Source organism: Triticum aestivum, chromosome 4A (assembly GCF_018294505.1).
Source record: "Triticum aestivum cultivar Chinese Spring chromosome 4A, IWGSC CS RefSeq v2.1, whole genome shotgun sequence".
In the NCBI taxonomy this organism is placed as follows: domain Eukaryota; kingdom Viridiplantae; phylum Streptophyta; class Magnoliopsida; order Poales; family Poaceae; genus Triticum; species Triticum aestivum.
Genome location: NC_057803.1, coordinates 546,145,661 through 546,165,813, shown reverse-complemented (window position 1 = coordinate 546,165,813; position 20,153 = coordinate 546,145,661).

The following is a 20,153-nucleotide window of genomic DNA, read 5'->3' as shown; positions in this document are numbered from 1 at the left end:
TGGACCGAGCACGCCGACGGCGTTAGGAGGAACCCAGCCGGGGCGCGGGGAGGGAACGCCATGCCGTACGGCGCAAAGTAGCTGGTGAACGGGGCGGGCAGGGGCTGGCCACGACCAGCGGAGTCGCCGCGCCCACGCCCACGTCCGCGGCCACGCCAACGACCGCGGTCACCATTGGCGGAGCGGTCACCGCGACCACGTCCAAAGGGATGCTGGTGTTGATGTGGAGAGCCCTGGGCGTGGTCGGAGGAGGAGCCACTGCTTTGGCCACGATCACCAGAGCCACGGGCGCCCGCCCCGGAGTTGCTGCCTTGGCTGCGGTCACCACCAGGGAAGGCAAACGCCGAGGCACTCTCCTCGGCGGCGCGTTGCGCCTGTGACTCCTCAGCCAGGACAACCTGGGAGAGAACCGTGTCGAAGGGGAGCCCTTGATCACCGAGAATGACGCGAATGGTGTCGAGACGCTTGTTAAGGCCATGAAGGAATTGGGTGGTGAGATCAGTCTCGGTGACGACATGTACGATGTCAGGGAGTGATAACCCACAAGTATAGGGGATCGCAACAGTTTTTGAGGGTAGAATATTCAACCCAAATTTATTGATTCGACACAAGGGGAGCCAAAGAATATTTTCAAGCATTAGCAGCTGAGTTGTCAATTCAACCACACCTGAAAACTTAATATCTGCAGCAAGGTATTTAGTAGCAAAGTAATATGATAGTAGTAATAACGGTAGTAAAAGGTAACAGTAGCAAAAGTAATTTTTTTGGTGATTTGCAGTGATGATAACAATAGCAACGAAAAAGTAAATAAGCGAAGAACAATATATGGAAAGCTCGTAGGCAATGGATCGGTGATAGAGAATTATGCCGGATGCGGTTCATCATGTAACAGTCATAACATAGGGTGATACAGAACTAGCTCCAATTCATCAATGTAATGTAGGCATGTATTCTGAATATAGTCATACATGCTTATGGAAAAGAACTTGCATGACATCTTTTGTCCTACCCTCCTGTAGCAGCGGGGTCCTATTGTAAACTAAGGGATATTAAGGCCTCCTTTTAATAGAGTACCGGAGCAAAGCATTAACACATAGTGAATACATGAACTCCTCAAACTACGATCATCATCGAGAGTGGTCCTAATTATTGTCACTTCGGGGTTGCCGGATCATAACACATAGTAGGTGACTATAGACTTGCAAGATAGGATCAAGAACTCTCATATATTGATGAAAACATAATAGGTTCAGATCTTGGCACTCGGGCCCTAGTGACAAGCATTAAGCATAGCAAAGTCATAGCAACATCTGTGACGCCCGGATAATTAAGCTACAGTAACCTCTGCTAATGATGCCATGTCACCTCGATTACTGTTGCTAAGTTCGTGTTAGTTCGAAACTGATTCAAATTCAAAATTTAAAATAGAGGCTAACATCAAAAGTTTCCAAATATTAAAACAAAAATGTTCAAAGTGTCGCAAACAATCCTTGAATAATTATCATAGTGGACCAACATTTTTATAAGGTGTTTAATTGCCCCAATGTAATAAACCAATGTCTATCATAATAATTTAAAATGCCTTTTTAAAACTGTATAAATTACAATCTATTTTAATTGGATGCCAACTTAATGTGGCAGTAGCTTGATTTATAATTCAATCTTAGTTGTAAGTTTCTTATTTTATGAAACTATTTTTGCCTTAGAAAAATAAAACAAAACTGAAACTAAATAAAAAGAAAAAGAAAGTAGAACTGTAAACGGAAAAAAGCCCCCCCCCCCCCCCCCCCCCCGCGCTGGGCCTCAGCCCAGCTGACCATCCAACCAGGCCGGCCCACCTAACCCCTCCATAACCCCCACCGACGGAAACCACAAACCCCCCATGCACCCACTCCCCCCCACGTCGCCCGCTCCTCTCCCCCCGATCTGGATCGAGATCGGGGGCAGGGACCAGCCGCGCTCGCCGTCGCCGCCGCCCATGACGCCACCGCCCGGAAACCCCCACCTCTTTGGACCTCCCCGACCGCCTCCGCCCCGCACCTCTACCTCGCCTCGCCCCTGCGCCCCGGCGCATGTCGCCGACCACCACTGCCCGAGGTCCTCGCCGGATCGCCCCACCGTCTTCGCCGTCGTCCATGTCCTCCCCCTCGACGGACTTCCCCGCGCCTCGTCGGCGAACCCCTACATCGGGGGTATGGAACCCATCTCCCACTGTTTCCTTTGTCCGTGTCGTGCACCGCCGGCCCCACCCCGCGCCTGCTCGCTCTGCCGCGCGCACCTCGGCCTGCCTTTGGTGGCGCCCGAGCCCGCACTGGCCAGCGCTCGCGCAATCCCGCGCGTGACCTCGCCACGACCCGCCGATGCCCTGCTCTGCACGCCGCCCACTCCGCCCACTCCTCCCACTCCCCGCCGCGGCCTCATCCCCTCACCGCTGGCCTGCGCCCCCTCTCGCGCCCGTCCCCTGCTGCGATGCCTCGCCGCTGGCCCCGTGCCTCCCCCACCCGGTGTTGGTCTGCTGCGGTGGATGATGCTGCGGCCGTTGCCGCCACCGTCCGCCCGTGCCCTCCATGGCCCACGGCCACTCCCGCCCCGCACTGGTCGCACCCATGTCACCCCACCTGTGCCTGGCCGCTCCTCCTATGCCTCCCCGTCTCAGGCCCACGCGGCCGCCGGCGCCCTGCTGGGCTATGGCCTCTGCAGGTCAACGGGCACCCGCACCTGCTAACCACCGCTCCATTAGCCCCCCTGTGATTCTGATAGTGGGGCCCAGCCCCAGGAACGAAATAACAAAAAGAAAAGAAAAGAGAAAATGTAAAAAAAGAATTTAAAATAATTAATTAATTAATCAATTAACTAATTAATTAATTAAGTTAAATAGATCTGTGTACTAAACTAATTACATTAGTTAACCTAATTAGGTAATTAAACTAATTAGCTAGGTTAAATAAAACTGTGGCAATGACAAATGGGTCCCACCTGCAGGGTTGACCTAGTCAACTTTTGGCCCTGCTGACATCATGCTGACATCATAATTGAATTTCTTTAATTAAACTAATCTATTAATTCTTGAAATGATTTAAATCTTTTAAAATCAATATAAAATAAATCGTTGCACGGATGGAAAAACTTTGGACATGAAAGTTGCTCAGAACAACGAGACGAACCCGGATACGCAGCCCGTTCGTCCGCCACGCATCCCTAGCATAGTGAACACGCAACTTTCCCCCTCCGGTTTGTCTGTCCGAAAACGCGAAACACGGGGGATAATTTCCTGGATGTTTCCCCCTTTCACCGGTATCACCTCGTACCGCGTCAGGTCACCCCTAGCACATAATGCCGCATCTTGCTTTTGTTACATTGATTGCTCTGTTATTTATTGTGTTCCCCCTTCGTTACTTCTTTCCGGTAGACCCCGAGACTGCCGGAGACCCCTACGACTACGGTGTTGACGACCCCTCTCTCTTGCTAGAGCAACCAGGCAAGCCCCCCCCCTTGATCACCAGATATCGCCTACTCTCCTGTATACTGCTTGCATTAGAGTAGTGTAGCATGTTACTGCTTTCCGTTAATCCTATTCTGATGCATAGCCTGTCATTGTTGCTCCAGCATCCTATATGATTAGTATAGGATGCTAGTTTACCATCAGTGGCCCTACATTTTTGTCTATCTGCCATGCTATACTATCGGGCCGTGATCACTCGGGAGTTGATCACGGGTATATACATATACATAATATATGATACTTGTGGTGACTAAAGACGGGTCGGCTCGTAGGAGTACCCGCGAGTGATTCACGGATTGGGTCCGAAAGGATGTTTGTCCCGACGGCCCTCTGAGTGGATCTTTGTGGCGAAGCGACAGGGTAGGTTGAGACCACCTAGGAGAGAGGTGGGCCTGACCCTGGTCGGCATTCGCGGTTATTTCAAGATAACACGTTTAACGAGATCTTGGTATTTGATCTGAGTCTGGCTACTGGCCTATACGCACTAACCATTTACGCGGGGACAGTTATGGGCACTCGACGTCGTGGTATCAGCCGAAGCCTTCGTGACGTCAGCGACTGAGCGGCGCGCGCCGGATTGGACTGGAACGCCTGCTAGGCTAGGTCTGCTTCCGGCCGCGTTCGCAACGTGCAGGTGTGCAAAGGGCGATGGGCCCAGACCCCTGCGCCATAGGATTTAGACCGGCGTGCTGACCTCTCTGTTGTGCCTAGGTAGGGCTGCGACGTGTTGATCTTCCGAGGCCGGGCATGACCCAGGAAAGTGTGTCCGGCCAAATGGGATTGAGCGTGTTGGGTTATGTGGTGAACCCCTGCAGGGAAGTTAATCTATTCGAATAGCCATGATCTTCGGTAACAGGACGACTTAGAGTTGTACCTTGACCTTATGACAACTAGAACCGGATACTTAATAAAACACACCCTTCCAAGTGCCAGATACAACCGGTGGTCGCTCTCTCACAGGGCGACGAGGGAAGGATCATCGGCTAGGATTATGCTATGCGATGCTACTTGGTGAACTTACCATCTACTCTCTTCTTCTGCTGCAAGATGGAGGTTACCAGAAGCGTAGTCTTGGAAAGGACTAGCTATCCCCCTTTTATTCTGGCATTCTGCAGTTCAGTCCACATATGATAGCCTTATTCCAGTTGATACCAATGCATACATATGTAGTGTAGCTCCTGGCTTGCGAGTACTTTGGATGAGTACTCACGGTTGCTTTTCTCCCCCTTTTCCCCTTTCCTATACCCGATTGCTGCGACCAGATGTTGGAGTCCAGGAGCCAGACGCCACTGTCGATGACGACTACTACTACTCGGGAGGTGCCTACTACTACGTGCAGCCCGCTGACGACGACCAGGAGTAGTTTAGGAGGATCCCAGGCAGGAGGCCTGCGCCTCTTTCGATCTGTATCCCAGTTTATGCTAGCCTTCTTAAGGCAAACTTGTTTAACTTATGTCTGTACTTAGATATTGTTGCTTCCGCTGACTCGTCTATGATCGAGTTCTTGTATTCGAGCCTTCGAGGCCCCTGGCTTGTAATATGATGCTTGTATGACTTATTTTATTTGTAGAGTTGTCTTGTGATATCTTCACGTGAGTCCCTGATCTTGATCGTACACGTTTGCGTGTATGATTAGTGTACGGTCAAATCGGGGGCGTCACAAGTTGGTATCAGAGCCGACTGCCTGTAGGAATCCCCCTTCCATGCTCCTTGGCCGAAGTTGAGTCTAGACATTACAAAAAACTTTTACTAACATGGCTGTGTGCCTTACGGGCCCACGTCGCCATCTGGGTGGTATTAGGATCTTTTACTCCTCGATCCTTACCCTGGGACTCTGATCTCTTTTCTATTCGGGTTAAATGATTTTGCTAAAATCTAACTCTAGGTTCTCGTTACCACTTCCTGCCGGAGAACCCTTTCATTACGGATAGTCGACTGCTTCAACAGAAGAGTCTGACAATACTCTCTGATATTTTCTTGAGACCTTGTGCCTGTTGCTTTTGCAATTCCCTACCACCGAAAAATCCCTATGGATAAATACTTACACCTGTTGTTCTTACTTTTATCCCAGTTGGTCTTGTTATTACAAGATACCCCGTAATACTCGTCGTTGTTTCGATAATCCTTTGGGCTTACTGCCTTGTTGTTCTTTGTCACCTGAATACCCCTACGGATAATTCTCGCACTTATCGAGTATCCGCTCATCCCCCAGTGGTTCATGTGTTTCACAATGGTCACCGAAATACCATTCGATCCTCCAAAATCCTTAGTACCTTATTGCTCTGCAATACTTGTCTGCTTGCATGGTGGATGCTTTCCATATGTCTGGCAATATTCGTTAGTATCCTTAAGCACCGTCATTTTTGATCCCTTTGATTCAACATGAGTGCGAATGCACGCAATCATCAGTTGATCCTTTTAAATTATCTTTCCGGCTCAGACTGAGCTGGTCCTCAACCAATCCAATTGCCGTCGATTGTACCCCTAAGGCTATTCAACTTATCCATCCCTAATCAGAACATTGCTTCTGATCCCTTGATTTGAAAATCACAATTCCTTTGCATTGAGCTTTGAATTAGTCAGTTGTTTCTATAATAAGATCTCCTTGCATTCTTTCTCCTTCTAGTTGAGTACCGATGCTCACATCAGATCCTTTATGGACCATCAGAACCTTGTTGGATTTTATCCGACAACGTCCTTCATATTCAATCACTTTGGAAGTTCTTTCCCTGATACATAATGCCTTTGGTAAATCATATTCCTTGATTTGGCCAACCATGCTCTGCTTTCGAGCTGGTGATATTTTCTATTAAAGCTTGTGGTATATGTTTCCACGATCCCCCGATGGGTTGAACCAACGCCTTCCCTAATCGATGTGAACCCGAAAGATTTCACGGGTCATACTTATCTGGTATTGCACCAGGTAAAACTTCCAACAACTAATGTCATTTTAGAAATACGAGGAGGTGAATGGAAGGTCATGCATTGAGGAAGTGGGAGTCGACCTTGAACCTTTGTGTTCATGCCCATGGACAGGATGTAGATCATATCATGGAAGCTTCTTGTAATAATAACTATTTCCTTGATATAATATCCTTGGTATCAGTGAATTGATCCTTTGCAATCGTGGTTCCGACCATATGTTCTTCTTTGATCCCATTTCTCGGGCAAGTTTAAGGACTTGTCTTCTGTGGATCAATATACCTGTCCAACCTTTACTTTGATCTTTCGTCGAGTATTACGCCCTGGTATCTTGAGATCATCACGGGATTGCATAACTTTTTATGAGTTCTTCATCAAGTACTACATTCTCACCGATTCCAATTTCCACGGGCTCTGAGTTATTAAACACTCAAAGACACCGATAACTAAACCGAGTCTGCACTACGGTTCAACAACTCTTAGTAATCTTCTTTATGTACGAGTTTGTACCCGATCATCCCTTCCTAGCCTGATCGGCTATATCATTATCGTGCAACTTTAACTATGCTATCTGGTCCTTCTTTCCGAAGCACAATTTTCGACGATGAGCTAAGCTTACGTCGACTTTCCTCGTCATATCATTTCGCCTTGAACAACAAGCTTGATTCCGAGTTTGTATCGTATCCGTGGTTTCAATAACTTCTCGCTTCATCATTCCGTTAACTTGATGTCATCGCCGATCGGTTACATCTTCCAGAAACCTCTCGACAAATGTGTTGTGATCATCATCAACATTTTGACCCCTTCCAAGATATCAATTGAATTCATGATGAGAAGTATCCTCCTTGCCCTTGATGATTTGTGTTATCATTGACCACTTTTGCCTTCCGTTCAACACAAACTTGTTCGTGTTTCTAGCAACCCTATTGCTTTCAAGTTAATGGTCGATAATTCATTCTTAGACTATTGCTTGTTGAATCACATTTCTAACATTGATCATGCTGCCTAAGACCATATTTTGGGTCCACTTTTCAACCAATGCTTAATTGTGTATGTTTACCTCGAGCATACATCCTTATATCATTTGATCTGACAAATGTTATCTCCTTGTTCACATAAGTGTGGAAATCCATCTTTTGAAAATCTCTATGAGTTGTCGCCAACTCCATCAGCCACCTCTTCATCCTCTCCTTGGTTAAATGATGAACTCTTGTTTTGGAACTCGCTTCCTGTAAGGGCATATTTATCCCTAAGTGTTTGGTGATTGATGACAATACTCGTGCAGACTAATCGTGTGCCTTGAGTCCCACAGATACTTCTTCATTAGGCACAAGATGATTCGGTGCCCCTCGAAGACTAGTGAAGCCGTCGTTGTTCTACGTTTCTCTTTGGTGGAGTTGAGTCGTAGGAGAGCCGTACTATTAAGAGGGGGTCCGCGTCGGAAAGGTAGGGTGGAATCACACGTACACTTGCCCCTCCTTTCCTTGCACTTTGGAGCTACCCATCGTTATCATTGTTGTGCGAAAAACTGACGACTACTGCTGTACTTGCGGTAGTACCGCAAGTACACGCGGTAGTACCACGACAGGTCACGGTAGTACCGCCCTCTGGCGCGGTAGTACCGCGGTACCTTGGCCTAGTGCCGCTCCAGTGCGGTAGTAGGGGCGGATGTAATTTTTTACATCCGCGCCCCTCACGGTAGTACCGCTCCTCTGGTGCGGTAGTACCGCCGCACTCTGGCCTAGTGCCGCTCCGGTGCGGTAGTAGGGGCGGATGTAATTTTTACATCCGCGCCACCCACGGTAGTACCGCTCGTCCTGCGCGGTAGTACCGCGGGCGCTCACGGTAGTACCGCTCCTTTGGAGTTGTAGTACCGTGGCCCTTCTGCCTAGTACCGTTGCGTCGCGGTAGTAGGCGCGGATGTAATTTTTTACATCCGTGCCTACCACGGTAGTACCGCGCCTTACAGGCGGTAGTACCGCGTCGGGTTTTTGCACCACCCTAGTTTCTGTGGAAGTTGACACGGATGAAATTTATTTCGTCCGCGCCCTTCCCAGGCCGTGACCCTCCTGCCTTGCGGTAGTACCGCAAGGGGGAGCGGTAGTACCGCACCAGCGGTAGTACTGCTTCTAGCTCAGGCTTGTTCCGGCCTGTGCAGCTGCCACGGTAGTACCGTGATCACCCACGGTAGTACCCGCGCGTCGTCGCGGTAGTACCGCTCCCTTAGAGCGGTAGTACCGTGAGTCGCGGGCAGAACTAGTGGATAACGGTTGGATCTTTTCCCCGACTATATAAGGGTTGTCTTCTACCTCTAGTGGTCCACCTCTTCCACCTCTAAGCTCCATTGTTGCTCCAAGCTCCATTTTCGCTCGATCTCTCTCCCTAGCCAATCAAACTTGTTGATTTGCTCGGGATTGGGTGACAAGGGCCCGATCTACACTTCCACCAAAGGATATTTGATTCCCCCACTTATCCCTTGCGGATCTTGTTACTCTTGGGTGTTGAGCACCCTAGACGGTTGAGGTCACCTCGAAGCCATACTCCATTGTGGTGAAGCTTCGTGGTGGTGTTGTTGTTGGGAGCCTCCGATTGTTGTGGAGATTGCCCCAACCTTGCTTGTAAAGGTTCGGTCGCCGCCTGTAGCAGCGGGGTCCTATTGTAAACTAAGGGATATTAAGGCCTCCTTTTAATAGAGTACCGGAGCAAAGCATTAACACATAGTGAATACATGAACTCCTCAAACTACGATCATCATCGAGAGTGGTCCCGATTATTGTCACTTCAGGGTTGCCGGATCATAACACATAGTAGGTGACTATAGACTTGCAAGATAGGATCAAGAACTCTCATATATTGATGAAAACATAATAGGTTCAGATCTTGGCACTCGGGCCCTAGTGACAAGCATTAAGCATAGCAAAGTCATAGCAACATCTGTGACGCCCGGATAATTAAGCTACAGTAACCTCTGCTAATGATGCCATGTCACCTCGATTACTGTTGCTAAGTTCGTGTTAGTTCGAAACTGATTCAAATTCAAAATTTAAAATAGAGGCTAACATCAAAAGTTTCCAAATATTAAAACAAAAATGTTCAAAGTGTCGCAAACAATCCTTGAATAATTATCATAGTGGACCAACATTTTTATAAGGTGTTTAATTGCCCCAATGTAATAAACCAATGTCTATCATAATAATTTAAAATGCCTTTTTAAAACTGTATAAATTACAATCTATTTTAATTGGATGCCAACTTAATGTGGCAGTAGCTTGATTTATAATTCAATCTTAGTTGTAAGTTTCTTATTTTATGAAACTATTTTTGCCTTAGAAAAATAAAACAAAACTGAAACTAAATAAAAAGAAAAAGAAAGTAGAACTGTAAACGGAAAAAAGCCCCCCCCCCCCCCGCGCTGGGCCTCAGCCCAGCTGACCATCCAACCAGGCCGGCCCACCTAACCCCTCCATAACCCCACCGACGGAAACCACAAACCCCCATGCACCCACTCCCCCCACGTCGCCCGCTCCTCTCCCCCCGATCTGGATCGAGATCGGGGGCAGGGACCAGCCGCGCTCGCCGTCGCCGCCGCCCATGACGCCACCGCCCGGAAACCCCCACCTCTTTGGACCTCCCCGACCGCCTCCGCCCCGCACCTCTACCTCGCCTCGCCCCTGCGCCCCGGCGCATGTCGCCGACCACCACTGCCCGAGGTCCTCGCCGGATCGCCCCACCGTCTTCGCCGTCGTCCATGTCCTCCCCCTCGACGGACTTCCCCGCGCCTCGTCGGCGAACCCCTACATCGGGGGTATGGAACCCCATCTCCCACTGTTTCCTTTGTCCGTGTCGTGCACCGCCGGCCCCACCCCGCGCCTGCTCGCTTTGCCGCGCGCACCTCGGCCTGCCTTTGGTGGCGCCCGAGCCCGCACTGGCCAGCGCTCGCGCAATCCCGCGCGTGACCTCGCCACGACCCGCCGATGCCCTGCTCTGCATGCCGCCCACTCCGCCCACTCCTCCCACTCCCCAGCGCGGCCTCATCCCCTCACCGCTGGCCTGCGCCCCCTCTCGCGCCCGTCCCCTGCTGCGATGCCTCGCCGCTGGCCCCGTGCCTCCCCCACCCGGTGTTGGTCTGCTGCGGTGGATGATGCTGCGGCCGTTGCCGCCACCGTCCGCCCGTGCCCTCCATGGCCCACGGCCACTCCCGCCCGCACTGGTCGCACCCATGTCACCCCACCTATGCCTGGCCGCTCCTCCTATGCCTCCCCGTCTCAGGCCCACGCGGCCGCCGGCGCCCTGCTGGGCTATGGCCTCTGCAGGTCAACGGGCACCCGCACCTGCTAACCACCGCTCCATTAGCCCCCCTGTGATTCTGATAGTGGGGCCCAGCCCCAGGAACGAAATAACAAAAAGAAAAGAAAAGAGAAAATGTAAAAAAAGAATTTAAAATAATTAATTAATTAATCAATTAACTAATTAATTAATTAAGTTAAATAGATCTGTGTACTAAACTAATTACATTAGTTAACCTAATTAGGTAATTAAACTAATTAGCTAGGTTAAATAAAACTGTGGCAATGACAAATGGGTCCCACCTGCAGGGTTGACCTAATCAACTTTTGGCCCTGCTGACATCATGCTGACATCATAATTGAATTTCTTTAATTAAACTAATCTATTAATTCTTGAAATGATTTAAATCTTTTAAAATCAATATAAAATAAATCGTTGCACGGATGGAAAAACTTTGGACATGAAAGTTGCTCAGAACAACGAGACGAACCCGGATACGCAGCCCGTTCGTCCGCCACACATCCCTAGCATAGTGAACACGCAACTTTCCCCCTCCGGTTTGTCTGTCCGAAAACGCGAAACACGGGGGATAATTTCCTGGATGTTTCCCCCTTCACCGGTATCACCTCGTACCGCGTCAGGTCACCCCTAGCACATAATGCCGCATCTTGCTTTTTTGTTACATTGATTGCTCTGTTATTTATTGTGTTCCCCCTTCGTTACTTCTTTCCGGTAGACCCCGAGACTGCCGGAGACCCCTACGACTACGGTGTTGACGACCCCTCTCTCTTGCTAGAGCAACCAGGCAAGCCCCCCCCCCTTGATCACCAGATATCGCCTACTCTCCTGTATACTGCTTGCATTAGAGTAGTGTAGCATGTTACTGCTTTCCGTTAATCCTATTCTGATGCATAGCCTGTCATTGTTGCTCCAGCATCCTATATGATTAGTATAGGATGCTAGTTTACCATCAGTGGCCCTACATTCTTGTCTATCTGCCATGCTATACTATCGGGCCGTGATCACTCGGGAGTTGATCACGGGTATATACATATACATAATATATGATACTTGTGGTGACTAAAGACGGGTCGGCTCGTAGGAGTACCCGCGAGTGATTCACGGATTGGGTCCGAAAGGATGTTTGTCCCGACGGCCCTCTGAGTGGATCTTTGTGGCGAAGCGACAGGGTAGGTTGAGACCACCTAGGAGAGAGGTGGGCCTGACCCTGGTCGGCATTCGCGGTTATTTCAAGATAACACGTTTAACGAGATCTTGGTATTTGATCTGAGTCTGGCTACTGGCCTATACGCACTAACCATTTACGCGGGGACAGTTATGGGCACTCGACGTCGTGGTATCAGCCGAAGCCTTCGTGACGTCAGCGACTGAGCGGCGCGCGCCGGATTGGACTGGAACGCCTGCTAGGCTAGGTCTGCTTCCGGCCGCGTTCGCAACGTGCAGGTGTGCAAAGGGCGATGGGCCCAGACCCCTGCGCCATAGGATTTAGACCGGCGTGCTGACCTCTCTGTTGTGCCTAGGTAGGGCTGCGACGTGTTGATCTTCCGAGGCCGGGCATGACCCAGGAAAGTGTGTCCGGCCAAATGGGATTGAGCGTGTTGGGTTATGTGGTGCACCCCTGCAGGGAAGTTAATCTATTCGAATAGCCATGATCTTCGGTAACAGGACGACTTAGAGTTGTACCTTGACCTTATGACAACTAGAACCGGATACTTAATAAAACACACCCTTCCAAGTGCCAGATACAACCGGTGGTCGCTCTCTCATAGGGCGACGAGGGAAGGATCATCGGCTAGGATTATGCTATGCGATGCTACTTGGTGAACTTACCATCTACTCTCTTCTTCTGCTGCAAGATGGAGGTTAACAGAAGCGTAGTCTTGGAAAGGACTAGCTATCCCCCTTTTATTCTGGCATTCTGCAGTTCAGTCCACATATGATAGCCTTATTCCAGTTGATACCAATGCATACATATGTAGTGTAGCTCCTGGCTTGCGAGTACTTTGGATGAGTACTCACAGTTGCTTTTCTCCCCCTTTTCCCCTTTCCTATACCCGATTGCTGCGACCAGATGTTGGAGTCCAGGAGCCAGACGCCACTGTCGATGACAACTACTACTACTCGGGAGGTGCCTACTACTACGTGCAGCCCGCTGACGACGACCAGGAGTAGTTTAGGAGGATCCCAGGCAGGAGGCCTGCGCCTCTTTCGATCTGTATCCCAGTTTATGCTAGCCTTCTTAAGGCAAACTTGTTTAACTTATGTCTGTACTTAGATATTGTTGCTTCCGCTGACTCGTCTATGATCGAGTTCTTGTATTCGAGCCTTCGAGGCCCCTGGCTTGTAATATGATGCTTGTATGACTTATTTTATTTGTAGAGTTGTCTTGTGATATCTTCCCGTGAGTCCCTGATCTTGATCGTACACGTTTGCGTGTATGATTAGTGTACGGTCAAATCGGGGGCGTCACAAGTTGGTATCAGAGCCGACTGCCTGTAGGAATCCCCCTTCCATGCTCCTTGGCCGAAGTTGAGTCTAGACATTACAAAAAACTTTTACTAACATGGCTGTGTGCCTTACGGGCCCACGTCGCCATCTGGGTGGTATTAGGATCTTTTACTCCTCGATCCTTACCCTGGGACTCTGATCTCTTTTCTATTCGGGTTAAATGATTTTGCTAAAATCTAACTCTAGGTTCTCGTTACCACTTCCTGCCGGAGAACCCTTTCATTACGGATAGTCGACTGCTTCAACAGAAGAGTCTGACAATACTCTCTGATATTTTCTTGAGACCTTGTGCCTGTTGCTTTTGCAATTCCCTACCACCGAAAAATCCCTATGGATAAATACTTACACCTGTTGTTCTTACTTTTATCCCCAGTTGGTCTTGTTATTACAAGATACCCCGTAATACTCGTCGTTGTTTCGATAATCCTTTGGGCTTACTGCCTTGTTGTTCTTTGTCACCTGAATACCCCTACGGATAATTCTCGCACTTATCGAGTATCCGCTCATCCCCCAGTGGTTCATGTGTTTCACAATGGTCACCGAAATACCATTCGATCCTCCAAAAATCCTTAGTACCTTATTGCTCTGCAATACTTGTCTGCTTGCATGGTGGATGCTTTCCATATGTCTGGCAATATTCGTTAGTATCCTTAAGCACCGTCATTTTGATCCCTTTGATTCAACATGAGTGCGAATGCACGCAATCATCAGTTGATCCTTTTAAATTATCTTTCCGGCTCAGACTGAGCTGGTCCTCAACCAATCCAATTGCCGTCGATTGTACCCCTAAGGCTATTCAACTTATCCATCCCTAATCAGAACATTGCTTCTGATCCCTTGATTTGAAAATCACAATTCCTTTGCATTGAGCTTTGAATTAGTCAGTTGTTTCTATAATAAGATCTCCTTGCATTCTTTCTCCTTCTAGTTGAGTACCGATGCTCACATCAGATCCTTTATGGACCATCAGAACCTTGTTGGATTTTATCCGACAACGTCCTTCATATTCAATCACTTTGGAAGTTCTTTCCCTGATACATAATGCCTTTGGTAAATCATATTCCTTGATTTGGCCAACCATGCTCTGCTTTCGAGCTGGTGATATTTTCTATTAAAGCTTGTGGTATATGTTTCCACGATCCCCCGATGGGTTGAACCAACGCCTTCCCTAATCGATGTGAACCCGAAAGATTTCACGGGTCATACTTATCTGGTATTGCACCAGGTAAAACTTCCAACAACTAATGTCATTTTAGAAATACGAGGAGGTGAATGGAAGGTCATGCATTGAGGAAGTGGGAGTCGACCTTGAACCTTTGTGTTCATGCCCATGGACAGGATGTAGATCATATCATGGAAGCTTCTTGTAATAATAACTATTTCCTTGATATAATATCCTTGGTATCAGTGAATTGATCCTTTGCAATCGTGGTTCCGACCATATGTTCTTCTTTGATCCCATTTCTCGGGCAAGTTTAAGGACTTGTCTTCTGTGGATCAATATACCTGTCCAACCTTTACTTTGATCTTTCGTCGAGTATTACGCCCTGGTATCTTGAGATCATCACGGGATTGCATAACTTTTTATGAGTTCTTCATCAAGTACTACATTCTCACCGATTCCAATTTCCACGGGCTCTGAGTTATTAAACACTCAAAGACACCGATAACTAAACCGAGTCTGCACTACGGTTCAACAACTCTTAGTAATCTTCTTTATGTACGAGTTTGTACCCGATCATCCCTTCCTAGCCTGATCGGCTATATCATTATCGTGCAACTTTAACTATGCTATCTGGTCCTTCTTTCCGAAGCACAATTTTCGACGATGAGCTAAGCTTACGTCGACTTTCCTCGTCATATCATTTCGCCTTGAACAACAAGCTTGATTCCGAGTTTGTATCGTATCCGTGGTTTCAATAACTTCTCGCTTCATCATTCCGTTAACTTGATGTCATCGCCGATCGGTTACATCTTCCAGAAACCTCTCGACAAATGTGTTGTGATCATCATCAACATTTTGACCCCTTCCAAGATATCAATTGAATTCATGATGAGAAGTATCCTCCTTGCCCTTGATGATTTGTGTTATCATTGACCACTTTTGCCTTCCGTTCAACACAAACTTGTTCGTGTTTCTAGCAACCCTATTGCTTTCAAGTTAATGGTCGATAATTCATTCTTAGACTATTGCTTGTTGAATCACATTTCTAACATTGATCATGCTGCCTAAGACCATATTTTGGGTCCACTTTTCAACCAATGCTTAATTGTGTATGTTTACCTCGAGCATACATCCTTATATCATTTGATCTGACAAATGTTATCTCCTTGTTCACATAAGTGTGGAAATCCATCTTTTGAAAATCTCTATGAGTTGTCGCCAACTCCATCAGCCACCTCTTCATCCTCTCCTTGGTTAAATGATGAACTCTTGTTTTGGAACTCGCTTCCTGTAAGGGCATATTTATCCCTAAGTGTTTTGGTGATTGATGACAATACTCGTGCAGACTAATCGTGTGCCTTGAGTCCCACAGATACTTCTTCATTAGGCACAAGATGATTCGGTGCCCCTCGAAGACTAGTGAAGCCGTCGTTGTTCTACGTTTCTCTTTGGTGGAGTTGAGTCGTAGGAGAGCCGTACTATTAAGAGGGGGTCCGCGTCGGAAAGGTAGGGTGGAATCACACGTACACTTGCCCCTCCTTTCCTTGCACTTTGGAGCTACCCATCGTTATCATTGTTGTGCGAAAAACTGACGACTACTGCTGTACTTGCGGTAGTACCGCAAGTACACGCGGTAGTACCGCGACAGGTCACGGTAGTACCGCCCCTCTGGCGCGGTAGTACCGCGGTACCTTGGCCTAGTGCCGCTCCAGTGCGGTAGTAGGGGCGGATGTAATTTTTTACATCCGCGCCCCTCACGGTAGTACCGCTCCTCTGGTGCGGTAGTACCGCCGCACTCTGGCCTAGTGCCGCTCCGGTGCGGTAGTAGGGGCGGATGTAATTTTTTACATCCGCGCCACCCACGGTAGTACCGCTCGTCCTGCGCGGTAGTACCGCGGGCGCTCACGGTAGTACCGCTCCTTTGGAGTTGTAGTACCGTGGCCCTTCTGCCTAGTACCGTTGCGTCGCGGTAGTAGGCGCGGATGTAATTTTTTACATCCGTGCCTACCACGGTAGTACCGCGCCTTACAGGCGGTAGTACCGCGTCGGGTTTTTGCACCACCCTAGTTTCTGCGGAAGTTGACACGGATGAAATTTATTTCGTCCGCGCCCTTCCCAGGCCGTGACCCTCCTGCCTTGCGGTAGTACCGCAAGGGGGAGCGGTAGTACCGCACCAGCGGTAGTACTGCTTCTAGCTCAGGCTTGTTCCGGCCTGTGCAGCTGCCACGGTAGTACCGTGATCACCCACGGTAGTACCGCGCGTCGTCGCGGTAGTACCGCTCCCTTAGAGCGGTAGTACCGTGAGTCGCGGGCAGAACTAGTGGATAACGGTTGGATCTTTTCCCCGACTATATAAGGGATGTCTTCTACCTCTAGTTGACTACCTCTTCCACCTCTAAGCTCCATTGTTGCTCCAAGCTCCATTTTCGCTCGATCTCTCTCCCTAGCCAATCAAACTTGTTGATTTGCTCGGGATTGGGTGACAAGGGCCCGATCTACACTTCCACCAAAGGATATTTGATTCCCCCACTTATCCCTTGCGGATCTTGTTACTCTTGGGTGTTGAGCACCCTAGACGGTTGAGGTCACCTCGAAGCCATACTCCATTGTGGTGAAGCTTCGTGGTGGTGTTGTTGTTGGGAGCCTCCGATTGTTGTGGAGATTGCCCCAACCTTGCTTGTAAAGGTTCGGTCGCCGCCTTCAACGGCACCAATAGTGGAATCACGGCATCTCGCATCGTGTGAGGGCGTGAGGAGAATACGGTGGCCCTAGTGGCTTCTTGGGGAGCATTGTGCCTCCACACCGCTCTAACGGAGACGTACTTCCCCTTAAAAGGAAGGAACTCCGGTAACACATCCTCGTCTTCACCGTCTCCACTCTTGGTTATTTCGTGCCTTTACTTTTGCAAGCTTACTTATTGTTACATCTCTTGCTTGCTTGTGTGCTAGTTGTTATTGCATCATATAGGTTGCTCACTTAGTTGCATATCTAGACAACCTATTTGTTGCGAAGTTTAATTTGGTAAAGAAAAGCTTAAAAATTGTTAGTTGCCTATTCACCCCCCCCTCTAGTCAACCATATCGTTCCTTTCAATTGGTATCAGAGCCTCGTCTCTTTATTAAGGACTTCACCGTCCGAAGAGTATGGTTGACACCCACGATGGTGTGGAGGAACACTCCGGTGTGAATCCTATCTCATCTTCGGCCGAAGGGGGAACCTCGGTCTCTCGTGAGGAGTTCAATGTGGCTTTGGACACATTGAAAACCTCCATGACGGCCGAGGTTAAAAGCATGTTTAATGATTTCTTAGAGGGACTTAAACTATCTACCGCACCTATGAAAGTGGGTGATCCCACTAACAAGGTGACGGATGCTTTCTCCGATAAGGGGGAAGCTAACAATGAAAAGAGTCCTTCTACTAGTGGTAGAAATGGCACCGGCATCTTTGCCCATGTGGAACCCCCGGTCTATGGAGGGCCTATCCCCTCCACTCATTTGAATCATGCCGGTCCACCTCCTAAGTATGAAAAAGGTGTAGATTTTGATAATTGGGTCTATCGCTTTAAGCGTCATTTGAAACATGTGAACACTAACCTTTGGAGAGTCATTGAAGAAGGTTTTTATCCTCATGACCCAAGCAACTTCACCCCTCGAGAAGCCGTGGACAATCAATTCAATGAGAGTGCTCTCTTCATCATTCAAGATGCAATTCTTCCCGAAGATCTCCCTCACCTTCGACCCCATGTCGTTGCTAAAGAAGCATGGAAATGTGTTGAGGGCCTCTATCGTGGAAGTGCTAGCATTCAACGGTCCAACTATGAAGTGGTGCAAGATGAAGCCGACGAGTTTGCAATGAAAGAAGATGAAGAACCTCGTGAGCTCTTTCGAAGAGTAACCAAACTCGCGGTGGCACTTCGAGATCATGGAAGCAAGGACACGGATGACAATTGGATCAAGCGAAAGTTCCTCAAGGCCATGATGCCCTACAACAAAGCCATGTCCTCCGTCATTCGTCAACGACCGGACTTCCACACCATGACCTCAAGTGAAGTGTTGGATGAGTTCGTTGCAATGAGCATCTTGGACAAGACCGCCGAAAATGCGGTGCTCCGTTCTCAAAGAGCTAAGAAGCCTAACCTTGCCTTGAAGGCCAAGGTCATTGTCGAAGAAGAGGAAGAAGTGGAAGATGAGGAAAGCAACCCCGAAGACACCAAGTTCGACTACCATGAGCACATGGCCCTTGCTTCAAGACAATTTTGGAGCAAGAAGAGCTCAAGACCCAACTTCAACAAGAATAACTCAAGTGGCGTCAAGGGCAAGCAACGAGTTAGAACTTGCTTCAACTGTGGCAATGTGAGCCATTTCGTTGCGGATTGTCCTTACGAGAAGAGGGAAGACAATGGTGGCAAGTTCATTCGGAAAGACAAAGCCAAGTCCGTCCCCAACAAGAACAACTTCGCCAAGAAGACTCCCACTCGTGGGTTGGTGGTTCAAGAAGAATACCAAGAGGATGACGATGATGATGAGAATGAAGAAGCAACGGCCATGGCATCCATTGCCATTGCTACTCCTCGGGTGTCTCTCTTCGAATCACCCAACGAAAACATCACCGCTAGATGCCTCATGGCGAAGGCTTCAAACAAGGTAACCCCCAACATCACAACCACCATCATTTCTAATCCCTCCATGGAGGATTGCATTGATGGACATGTTGAGTCTAATGAGGAAGTGAATGAATTAGAGTCCTTCATGAGTAAGCTAAAGGGAAAGTCCAAGAAGCACTTTGTTGCTCTCTTGGAACAACTTGGTGAGGCCAATGACATGATCGAGGCTCACGAAGAAACCATCTCCAAGATGGAAGGTCATAGTCGTGACTATGCCGATGAGATATCGGATCTCTCAAATGCTCTTGAGGAAGAGCGTGTGCATCATTTGACTCTTGAGGAGTCACACAATGATGCCCATGCTAAGTTAAAGAAAGATCTTGATCATGCTCTTGTCATGTCTCGTGTGCTAACCTCCGAGAAGGCTAAACTTGGGGTTGATCATGCTAGACTCAAAGAGGAGTTTGAGATACTTGACAAGGCCCACAAGGTCTTAAAGGGTACTCATGCTACCCTCAAAGAGTCTCATGCTCAAATCCAAGTTAAGCTAATCAAGGAAAAAGCCACCTTTCCTCATATGGTATTAATTGATAATGCATGTGCTACTAACCCTTGTTGTGAGCATGTGCATCTTATGGAGGAAAATGCTAAGTTGAAGGATCAACTTGAGAAGGGCCTTGTGACTTGCATTCAAGGTGAGAAAAACCTCAACGACCTTTTGAGCAATCAAAAGAAAGTTGTGGGCAAAGAAGGAATTGGGTTTGCACCCAAGTCCAAGAGCCAGAAGAAGAAGATCAACAAGGCCAACCGTCCTCCTCCCCTCAAACAAACTTTTGTGAAAGAGGGAGACGGAGCTTCCAAGAAGAAGAAGGAGAAAGTGAAGGAAGTTGATGTTCAAAAGGGCAAGAACGTTTCCTCAAACAAAGCCGGCGACTTTAACCCTTCATATGTGTTGTGCCGTGCTAGTGATGGACATGTTTATGCTAAATTTGTTGGTTCTCCTTATGAGTACATTGAATGGTCTATTTGGGTTCCCAAGGCCCTTGTTACTAACATCAAAGGACCCATTACTAAATGGGTACCTAAAACCAAGCATTGATCTCGTGTAGGTGTTTGCTTCCGGTGGGGGATCATGGTTGCTCGAT